Genomic DNA, 11699 nt, shown 5'->3' on the forward strand with positions numbered 1-11699 from the left:
CGCCCAGGTCCCCAGGATGCCTCCCCTCAGCGCTTGCCCTGGTGTTTTCTTAGGGCTCATCCTCCTTGTCTTCTTCCTCTTCCTTCTTTTTCACTCTACTGAAAGTTACCAAATATTTCCCACAAGGATTTCTAGTGGTCAAAGAATTAGAATTTTTAGAAAATACCCAATACTAAAGGTATATTAAATATAATTGAATCTTGAGGATTAAGAAATTAATCAGTCCCAAAAAAGCCTTGCTCCTTCTTTTTCTTCCTTCCATACCTCTTTTTCTTTCCTTCCCTCTTTCTTTTTCTTTTCTCTCTTCCTCTTTTTCATCTTTTTCTTTCTTTCTTTCCTTTTCTCTCTTGTTTTTTTCTCTCTCTCATTCTCTCTCTCTCTCTCTCTCTCTCTCTCTCTCTCTCTCTCTCTCTCTCTCTCTTTCTTTATCTAAATGCAAATAAATGATTTTAGCTAATGACAAGGTTAGATCTTTCAACAGTTTTTTATTTGGAAGATTTGTTAACAAATGACCTAACCAGATCTTGAAGTATAAGAAGAATCCAATATAATATAAAATGTCTCTGAAGTATTTTTAAAGCTCTTTTATCATTCCCAGTTGGAATAAGAGGAAACTTAGTCTAACAGAGATAAAGTAAACTGGCAAATTCATCCTGAAGTATAATTCAATTCAATTCTAAAAAATGTTTCTAGGCCCAACTACAGGAAACCCACTGACTAGATATTGAGGCCCCATGGTAGTCTAGCCAATTAATACATAGTTCACCCTTGGATTTGAATCAGAATTTCACTGAATTCATTTTCACCTGAACTTTCATATGATTCACTAAGGATCTCCTAACAAAAGAAACATGGTGAGTTTTCTACTTAAAGATGGCCTGCAAGCTAAAGCCACACTGACCTTGGGCTATAAGCAAATTTCCCCAATCCAAATACTCCTGCTTTTGGATTTTTCTTTTTAAAAAATTATTTTCTGAGAAATAAATGCAGCAAAGAAAATGAGGTGGGAAATGGTGGTACCAGTTGTCCCCCAATGTGAAAGGCTTTGCTGTCTTGAGTTAAACTAGAATGAGGTTGAGGATGGAGACATTGAGCTTTGGTTATAATTCACTAAGCTAGAGAAAATTATTTCTGATGTTTGTGACAGTTCTGGCCTAAACCACAGGCCTGTCTATAAAGCCAACTGCAAAAGTTAATGAAGCTGAAGTAGTTAACCATAATAAGCTACTTAGAGCACCTCACATTGAAAGGGAAGGTGAGATACCTTCGTTTTTCTCAACTTTGGAAAACAGTGAATGTCACATCTAGAAGTTTTCCACAGACTTAGACTTGAGGCTTCAAGGATGTCTTTTCTTCTGCTCTGATCTGAGCTTAAGTCCAGCTTCCTAAGCTTGGAATTAGGCTGAGCCTGGTGGCCATCTTCTTCATGCGAACTTGCTTTTAAAGGGAAGTCGATTAATAATCAAAGTTGAGGAGACACAGACTGTGGCACCTTCCCTAACCACTAGAGTGTTCTCACCTATATTACACATAGTAGGGAGGGGAAAATATTCCCTCGGAGAATGCAGGAGCAAGTGTTATTATTTAGGCCCAATGAACTACAGAGAACTAAATAGCTTTAGGATTATATGGATAATAAGATAATAGATGTGAAGCTGGGAGGGACCTTGGAGCTCATTTAACTCCATTTCACAGAGAGTAAGAGAAAACTGAGGCCCCCAGTGACTTGCCCAAGGGCACACAGCCTGTAAGGGGCACAGGGGGATTTTGAATTCAGATCCACTGATTCTAAATGCCATGTTCTTTTCATGCACTGTGCTGTTTATCCAAATGCAAAACCAGGCACTTTGGTCTCCTACCTCTTGGTTCAATGTTCTACTTATAGAACATTGTTCTACTTTGCCTTTAAGCTCAAAGGTACAGTCTATAACCAGCAGACATGTACAGTGTTTTATGATTTGTGAGGCAATCACTTGAACCCCTCCACAGTGAGGGAGGCGCTACAGGCATTACTCTCCCTTTTGAAGATGAGCAAACTGAGCCCCAAAGTAGTTTAGTAACATGTCCAAGGTCAAACAAGTAAGGGGCAGAGTTAGAATTTGAACCCAGATTATTTGACTCCCAAATCTACAACTCTTTCTATAGTGCCACATAATTCTGCCTGCAAATTCCCTGCTTTCCTAATAAGTGACCAGAAATTTACATTTACTCCTACTCAAATGAGGATTTCTCCAATTTGCCAAATCAAAATTGCCTGGGGTGGTTATCAAAGGTAAGAGGTCCTGTTACTGTACAGAGATGGTATTTTGGGCTCAATAGTTGTATTTCCTAACTGGTTTCTAAAATTGTACCAAAACTCTGGCAAGAGAGGCAGAAGGACAGTGACTTCACTGTGTTCTCAGCCAAGGACTCCTGAGAGGTCACTGTTCCAAGCCTTTTCAGTGAGTGGATGCAGCTGGAAATGAGGCTCTTGGACCTAAGATACAGCCAAAATAGGATTCTCTGCTCTACATTGACCGTACTGAAAGCAGTCTGAGGGCCCTCATGTTGGAAGGAGAAAGAGGAGAAGTGTCTAATGGCTCCCATGTGTTCTGGGTCAAGCACCTGGCAGCCCTGGGAGAAGGATGTGGCCTTTCCTGCATGTCATGCATCAGCTGAGCTGTGCAGCACCAAGCAACCAATCCCCAGGGCTTTGCTCTGTTTCCATTCACAGACCTACAGGGACCCCATCTCCTGGGCCATGAGTCTAGATCCAAGTGGAGGATTACCTACTATTTCCACAACCACAGGGGCAGCATGGGATTTCTGAGACTTGTTTCCCTCCATGGACTAGTCACTCTGTTGGGTGACTGGCCCCCTGCCTGGATAGAACTTCACAGCTGGGGGAGGGAGAGGTAATACCTCCTGAAAAGCATCTCCTCTGTATCCTCCCCTCCCTATCTGCACCCCCCCCCCCCCTTTCAATATCCCAGGAGGAAGGCCAGGAGAATATTAGAATCTCTTTCACAACTTTGGCTGGAGATAAAAGTGAACTCAGGCAAGTTAGCAACCACTTTCACCCAAGGGTTAATTCATCATGAATAGAAGCAGCCTACCCCTCCAAAATGTAATCCACCAAAATGGAGGTTTCATTCCAGGCCCCAACTTGGGATCCACAGAGGGCCAAGGATAGGCAGCTAAGCAGTACAATAGAGTGTTAGAGTTGGAATCAGAATAGACCTGGGTTCAAATCCTGCCTTGGACACATTAGCTGTGTGCCCCCAAACAATACGCTTAACCTCACAGAGCCTCAGTTGCCTCATCTGTAAAATGGGGATAATAATAGTTCTTATCTCACAAGGCTGTTTTGAGGATCAAATGAGACTCTGTGTGTGTGTAAGAGAGAGAGTACATACATACGTATATGTGTGAACATATACGTACGTATGTGTATAGTGTTTTATCAACCCCAAAACACCAAATAAATGCTAGCTGGCATAATTTACCACATCCTTGGCTTCTGTTGAAGCTCACAGATCTGCTAGTTGGTAATTTTAGATCTAAGGAAGAGTGTGAAAATCATTGTTTTGCGGGACAGGTTGGCAGCAGGTGCTGCCAGTAACCCTGAGGAGGACATCCGCTTTCCCATCTGAGGTTGCTAATACTCATCCCATAAAATCAGAGGGATGAGACTTCCAGCCCAGAGTTCTTAATAATTGACTGTTATATTTCAATAATATTTCTACTTAATGTAGTTAGCTACGTTAACTGGAAGAGCTAGACTAGATCTCTCAATGTCAGCAGCACAGCTCTGGGAGGGCTGGTTGTCTCAATCCTTGCACCAATGCTCCCATCCCACAGGGAAGATTCTTCTGCTCTGCCTGGTCCTGAAAGCTACTAGAAACCTTAAGGCATATTTGCCAATGGTCCACGCAGCAAGGATATGATGTCACAAGGTTAACAACAGAAACTACCCTCTGAGTTCTTCTCTGTTTTCTTAAGCCTGTCCGTTCCAAAAGTTGCAGAGCACTGGCAGTCAGAAGTCAGGGGACCCTGACACATGCCCTTCAGGGCTTCTTAAACTTTTTCTACTCCTAACCCCTTCAGCGATTCCTAAATTGTGGGTCTCTATCCCATGTGGCCAGTTCCTTACTGGTCTGCTTTCCTTGTTGCTGAAAGCAAGAAGATTGGCCTTTTATTTTCTGAGCTGTTAGGAGCTGGGGAAAGAGTTTGTGACTGTCAGTTAATTCCATCCCATCCCCTGAAGTAGGGGTGATGAGTAGGTGATCAAGGCAATCATTAAATTATAACATTTAGTTCCAGAGACTGAGCGGTAAGCGTATATTTTACAGATGAGCAAACCCAAGCCCAGAGTCATCTCCCCATATACATACTGATGGTGCGTATCCTTTTGAGATTGCCTTCTGTAGACTTACTCAATACGTATCTTATACGTGCATAGTAATTTACATATCTCTCCCTTAGAATGTGAACTCCTCGAGGGCAGAGACAAAGCCTTCATTTTTTTTTGTTTTGTACCTTCAGTGTTTAGCACATTGTCTGACACACAGTAGGTACTTATAAATGCTTATTGACTGAGAGATACAGAACATTACTTCCTCAGGTCAGACAAATACTGTTAGTGGAGAATCTCTAAGTCTAATGCATTTTAGGCACATGGTGCCCAGGGCAAAGGCACATGAAATAGAGAGTAATGCTATCCTATTTTACTAGCCCAGGGTGTGGCCTTGATTAGCGAGTAAGGGAAGAAGATTGATGAACAATGCAATGTCTTCCTGCTCAAAGCTCCTCCATTCTATAATAGTAAAAGTGTTGCTTTGTCTTTGATGTGCCGTGATGGCCTGGCGCAGGACCTTGATGGGATCCTGACTCCTGGAGCTCCTGTGGCCTTCTCCAGGTTTAGGGGCCATGTGGGTCATACTTTAGGAACAAGCACAAGAGTTGGGATATGCATGACAAAGGACTTCAGAGACACACCAGGGAAGACAATCCAATGAACAGGCTGCTCACAACAGAGGTCTCACCTGGCCCTCTTCTCTGTCCTTCCAAAACACACATCTCAAGCACCATAATATAATAGGCTAGCCTAGGTACAAGGACGCAGCTTTCTCCATTTTCATCTCTGCCTACAGGAAGTCCTCGAGCAGAAAAGAGGTTGGTACTCTCTTCCAGGCTTGCTGTCTTCCTTGATTCAACTACTTTCTCTAGAATAAGCCTTTAATAAATGTTTATTGAATTGAATTTCTCCCCCTCCCCTCCTCCACACTGGACCAACTCCCAATCCCACCTTGACTGCGATAACACTTTCCTAATTTTGAGTCATTAATACACAGGATGTCCCCCCTCTCCCCATCTATCCCCTTATCCAATCCATTGATAAAAATGTTGACCAGAGAAAGGCAAAGAACCATTTCCAGGGCACTTCACTAGAAGCTCTAGTTAACATCTACTAGTTAATCCCCTCTCTTTGGGTCCTACCATTCTCTCAGTTCCAAACCAACCTAATTTTATTATTATCCAGGTCACATTTCTCCATCTTGTCCACAAAGGGAGACATGAGAACTTCAGTCTCAGTCACCCAAAGTGACTTAATGATACAGGATTGCTCTTCAGGGAAGCCCTGAGTTTCCATAAAGTATGTATAGCACAGAGTGAATGGGGCTGTGGGTCAGTATCAGTCCTGACTCTTGTCATTTACTGAATGACCTTTTAAAGGAGTTTAATCTTTCTGAACCTCAGTTTTCCTATCTGTAAAAGAAGACAGTATTGCCTCCATTATAGAATTGTCATGAGGCAAGTGCTTTGTAAAATGTAAAGCTCTAACGTTGTTGTTGTTCAGTCATGTCTGACTCTTTATGACCCCATGTGGGGTTTTCTTGGCAAAGATATTGAAGAGGTTTGCCATTTCCTTCTCCAACTCATTTTACAGATGAGGAAACTGAGGCAAACATGGTTAAGTGACTTGTCCAGGGTCACACAGCTAGTAAGTGTCTGAGTTCAGATTTGAACTCAGGTCTTCCTGACTCCAGGCCAGGAGCTCTATTCATTGTGTCACCCAGCTGTCCTCAAAAGCCCTAAGTGAGGTGTGTTTAATCTTCTGGGACAGTCTGGGGAGGCCTATGGACCCCTTCTCAGACTGTTTTTAAATGCATCAAATACAATAAATAGAATTGCAAAGGAAAGCAATTATACTGAAATATAGTTTTATATATACAATATTTGTGGATCCCAGGTTAAGAACTCCTGCTCTAGCTTTAGAGTTTGCAAAGCCCTTTACAAACATTGCTGTCATAATCATCACTCACACTTACATAGCACTTTAATGTTTACCAAGCACTTTACATACATGATATCATTTTGTCCCCACAACAACCCTGGGAGGTAGGCACCACGACTATCCTCATTTTACAGATAAGGAAACTGAGGCTGAGAGACTTGCTCAGGGTCACACAGTGAGGAAGTATCTGAGGCAAGACTTGAAACCAAGTCTTTCCAGCTCCTCAGCCAGGATTATGTCTCTTCTTCTGCCCAAATGATGACTGCCCAAGTGGCCATCCTTTTATGATCTACGTTATGATATACCTGCCTCACTCGGCTCCATCTGCCAAACTTGGCCATACACAGGTTTGTTGGGCACGAAGCAGGTGTGGGAGTATCTACCCAGGTCTGCTGCATTTACTTCATAATTTGCTACAAAGAGTTTGATGTTTCTAATTAAACCTGCACTATCATGCCTGCACTTTTAGGAAACGAGGATTTCTTTTTATAGCTCTCTTCTCAGTGGTAAAAAACAACAACAAAAAAGTGTTTCCTGGACCCAATAAGGCGCCTCAGCTTGGTCCTGAATGGAAGGTTCTAGGAATTTAGTAAGACAGTGGCAAAGGGTCTGAGCCATTGTGATTCCTCCTCTTTCTGAAGGGGATGTTTCTAGTTTCATCTCATCACCACACCTAGCTAGGGTTCTGGGCAGAATGAAAAAGTTTGGCTGATGTTAGAATTGAGGAAGTGTCCTGACCTTTTCAGAAATTGAAAAGAAGAAATATTTGTGCATTAAGAACACTTTTCTGGTATTCATCTTTTTAAAAGTAGAATTAAATCATCCAAAATATTTATTTATTTAAATTTGTTCCAGTTAATAAAAATGTATTTTCTTTTCCTTCTATCTCCCACAACCTCAACCATGAAAAAGAAAAATAAAACTTTTGTCATAACTACGCACAGACAATAAAAGCAAACATCCCCATTATCTAGGTCCAAAAACACATTGCTCATTCTGTACATTGGGTCTATCACCATTTTGTGAGCTTTATGGGTTCTCTGGAATTACAGTTGGTTATTGCATTGATCAGAGTTCCTAAGTCCTTCGAAGTTGTTTGTCTTTACATTTCATCTCTGCATCAGTCCACATGAGCCTTCCCAGGATTTTCAGAAACTTTTCCTTTTGGATAGCATTCCATTCCATTTATAGTGGGAGTTTAGCACATGCCTGGAACACCTAAGATGGTATTTTAGGTAGAAGACATTAGGGGGCTGCTTTGAGGAGATTAGAGGACTGAAGCACATATGGACATTCCACATCGACCCACACATGGTTGGGAGCAACTTTTGACTTCATAGCTAGTTGGTGTCTTTGAAAGACACCAGCATCTGGGGTATGGGGAGGCGGGGTTTGCGGCATTTGGGTCTGAGAGAGGAGGACTCCTCCTGCATTTATACCACATGGCAAGGAGAAGGATCCTTCCCGTCCCTCCTTAGGTCATGCGACCCACAAAAGGGGCCTCAGTCTTTGGTCTTTTGTTCGGTTCTGTTCCATTCTCAGAGCAGGGAGTGGAGTTTCTAATCTGGTTTAGGACAGCCACTGGGAACCGCAGATCCAGGAATCTAGGTCATACGATATTGCAGCCAGCCCAGCACCAATACCCTGAGGAGCATGGGTCCAGGAATGCCAGCCCAGCAGAAGCCGGCACTGCAGCTTTGGATTTGGACTTTGAAGAACTAAAGCTATGTAGGAACCGAGCTACTCCGTGAAGCTAATCCCCATTCCCCAAGCCCCCTGGGGGGAGCCTCTGAAGGGGAGGAAGAAGTCTTTGTTCTTGCTCTATATCTTAGAAGTAAATGTCTTTTTGTTAAAAACAGATAAGATGTCAAGTGGCTAAGTAGGGGAAGGAAACAAACATTTATGAAATGCCTGCTCTGTGCCAGGCATTGCACCATGTGCTTTACAAATATTCATCAGGCTGAAAAAGAGGGAGGTCAGGGGAACACAGCTAGTGGGGCCTGAAATGGTGGCAGACAAGAAAGATTTTCCCAATCTTCCAGGGTACCAAGGAACCCTGTGGGGAGGGACAATAAAACATGACAGAGCTGGCCTTGAAAGAGTGGGATCAGAGTCAATATGTGTTACATATTCATATAACATAATTTGCCAACAGGCCTCAAACCTGTTGGGGAGTTAAGAGGTTTTCTACCCCAAGTATGTGAAGACTTCCCCAGTGGAATGAACAGATGGGAACAACTTGTTCTAACAGCCATGAAGGCAGCTGCAGAGTTTGGTCAGACATCAAAGACGCCAAGGTCATTCACTGCATCCCAAGCCATCACCAGTTGTCCTGACTTTTGTCTCGCCACTGCATTTCCATGACTCTGGAAAAGAGTGAGGCTGATGATTTTCTGCAACTCTGCCTCACTTAGATCCAACTTTAGAGCAAGTCAAGACATTACCTGTGATGTCATTGGTCCCCTTAGAAAATGAAGGATGAACCACAATCCATCAAATGCCTATTTAATGCCAGGCATTGCTCTAGACACTGGGAAAATACAAGGATAAGAACTAAACAGTGCCTGGCTTTGATGAACTTACTTTATTATGTCTGGGAAGTCAATATGTTTGCATACCCATAAGTCTATTAATATGCATGTAAAACAAACGGGGCTTGAGAGAATCTAGAAAAGTATTGCATAGGAAGTGGTCTTTGAGCTGAGCTGTATGACGTTATCGTATTTTTGGGAGACATCTCAGCAGAATCAGAGAACCACCAGCATGGAAGGGGCCTCTGTGGCTGTCTAGTCCAACTTTGACCTCAAAAAGTTTACTTTTTCAACATAAAAGTGGTCATCTATTTCTTGCTTAAATAAATCAAACAAGGGAGAAGTCACCATCTCCCAAGGAAGCCTATTCCACTTTTGAATAGATAAAATTAAGAAATTTTGTTCAAAACAATGTTGAAATCTGCCTCTTTCCAACTTTATACCCTTTGCTGTGAGTTCTCCGGTGCCAAAGAGATCAAATCTATTGTCTCTTCTATAAAGACCCTCAAGTGTTTGAAGACAGGTATCCCTGTTAAGTCTTCTTGTAAACATTGGCAGTTCCTCCGAAAGATCCTTACAGAAAATGAACCTGAGACATTTCATCATCCTATCTCACTGGTGTCTGCCCTTCCAGACTTAGTTTGCATAGTTTCCCTTCATGCACTCTCCTTTCAGCCAGTTGGGCTTAACTGACCTCCTTCAGATGTAGCATTTCATCTCTGGACTTCACTCTTTTGAAAAAGTCTCCCATATCTGGAATTCTCTCCCTCCTCATGTCTGCCCCTTAGAATTCCAAGCTTCATTGAAGGCTCATCTTTCATACCACCTCCTAGGAGAAGACTTTTCCTGATGCATTCCATAGTGAGATCTGAATGTCAGATTTCGATTCCTAAGAAGGAATTGAGAAATGAGTGGGAGGTGAGAAAATGGAGTGGAGACCCTTGATAAGAGTTTGGCTATGGTGTGACCAGGAAAGAGTACACTCACCTCCATATTTCCAAATGTGATGCCCTTGTTTGAGGGGGGTCTTTAAGGGTGTATTTTGGGCTAACAGCAGCAATAATAATAAATTCATAGTGCTCACCCTACTCACATCAGATAGTATTTAAATATACAATTGTTTAATAATAATTTAAATAAATACAACATGATTTGTATATCCCTTAGAAGAATTCAGTTGACTTAAACTCAGCGTATTGTTTACTATTTCACAAAGACAAAATGAAATAGCCCCTTGTTTTCAAGGAGCCTGAGAATTGAGGGGGAAGAGGGCCCAAAGTGGACACCAAGTAAGTAAATACAAATGCAAATTCAGACAAAGGAACTTCAAGGGGGGAGAGGGTTAATAGCCCAGTTAACGTGGGAGGTAGCTGGCACAGGAGCTCTGCTTTGAAGGAAGCTAGGGAATCTGTGAGGCAGAGGTGAGGAGAAGTGCTTTCCAGACAAGGCGGACTTGTAAAGAAAGGCAGGCAAGAGGTAGGGGAATAGCTAGCAGGCTAATCTAACCTGGAATGGAGAAAATAGGAAGATCGGGGTACTACAAACTAAAACCAGGAAGGGACATGGGAGTCAGAGAGGGAAGCAGAAAATCATGAATCCAAGCTGAGAACTATGATTTTAACCTGGAGGCAATAAGAGAGCACTGAAGATTTTTGAGAATGGCAATGCCATGATCTGGGCCTTGATTTATTTTTGTATTATCAACTTGGCAGTTGTGTGGAGTGTGAATTGGAGTGGGAGGGCCTGCCGGCGGGGAGACTAATTAGGAGGTGATTACAACAGTCCAGGTGAGAGGTGATGGGGCCTGGCAGAGGACAGTGGAGGTGTGAGTGGAAAGAAGGGGGAAGGTCCTACCTTTCATAAGAGAGCTCTTCCCTCACTAGTTTCCCTAACTAGATCTCTAAGATTCCTTACCATTTTAAAACTGTGAAGCAATGATCCTGGGTGAAGAGAGCTCAAGGTTACTTCCATAGTTAGGGGCTGATCTCCTCCCTTCCAGGAAGATGCTTTATCTAGAACACCACAGCCGTGATAGAATTCAGAATACTGCTAAACACTGAAGGAATGTACATCAATTTCTTTTTAAAAGACTGTAGATATAAGGACATTTTTTTCCCCACTCCTTTGCAGAGGTGTCTGAATGTGTGTGTGTGTGTGTGTGTGTGTGTGTGTGTGTATAGGCCCACAGGTGAGGTAACTTGAAAATATTTTCAGATTTTTAAAAATGTATTGATATACTATATATATTTTCTCCCTTTTTTCTTTTTCCTCTTAAAAATGTCTTTCTTAGATCAGATGGTTCTCTGAGACAGGGATGGGAAAGAGAGAGAGGGGAAAATTTAGGTGATGGATGAACAAAAGATACCAATAAAAAATTTTAAAATAATAAAAACTTCTAAAGAAAAGACCACAGTAAGCTCTAACGGAGATTCTGAATAATGAAATGGGTATCCAACCACCTTGTGCCAGTAGCCTAGGAGAAAACTTGACCCCCTCCAGAGAGGAGTCAAGTAAAACAGAAGAAAAGAAATCATTTTTTGGGGGGAGGGGCTCTAAATCTGTGTTTTTTTACGTAGAAACTTGGGGTATGCAAATCCCTCTATTAACGAACATCAGCATATCATCTATTTGGTATAGTCCCACTGAACTTCCTGGGGAAAGAATGTTAACGTGAAAATAACTACCCTGTCTCCTCTCTAAAAGGATAACTAACCAGCTTCCTCAGCCCATTCTCTTTCATCACAGGATAATCCAGTACATATGAATTAATGGAGAAGGTTCAGTAATAGCCTTCAGTTAGGAAATAGGAGTGGAGTAGCAGGATATCCTTTTTCCGCACTAAAACACCCAATACTTTCAATTTTATATACAGCGGAAGCAATTCATTGTAC

The sequence above is a fragment of the Notamacropus eugenii genome, chromosome 1 (genome assembly GCF_028372415.1).
Source record: "Notamacropus eugenii isolate mMacEug1 chromosome 1, mMacEug1.pri_v2, whole genome shotgun sequence".
Lineage (NCBI taxonomy): Eukaryota > Metazoa > Chordata > Mammalia > Diprotodontia > Macropodidae > Notamacropus > Notamacropus eugenii.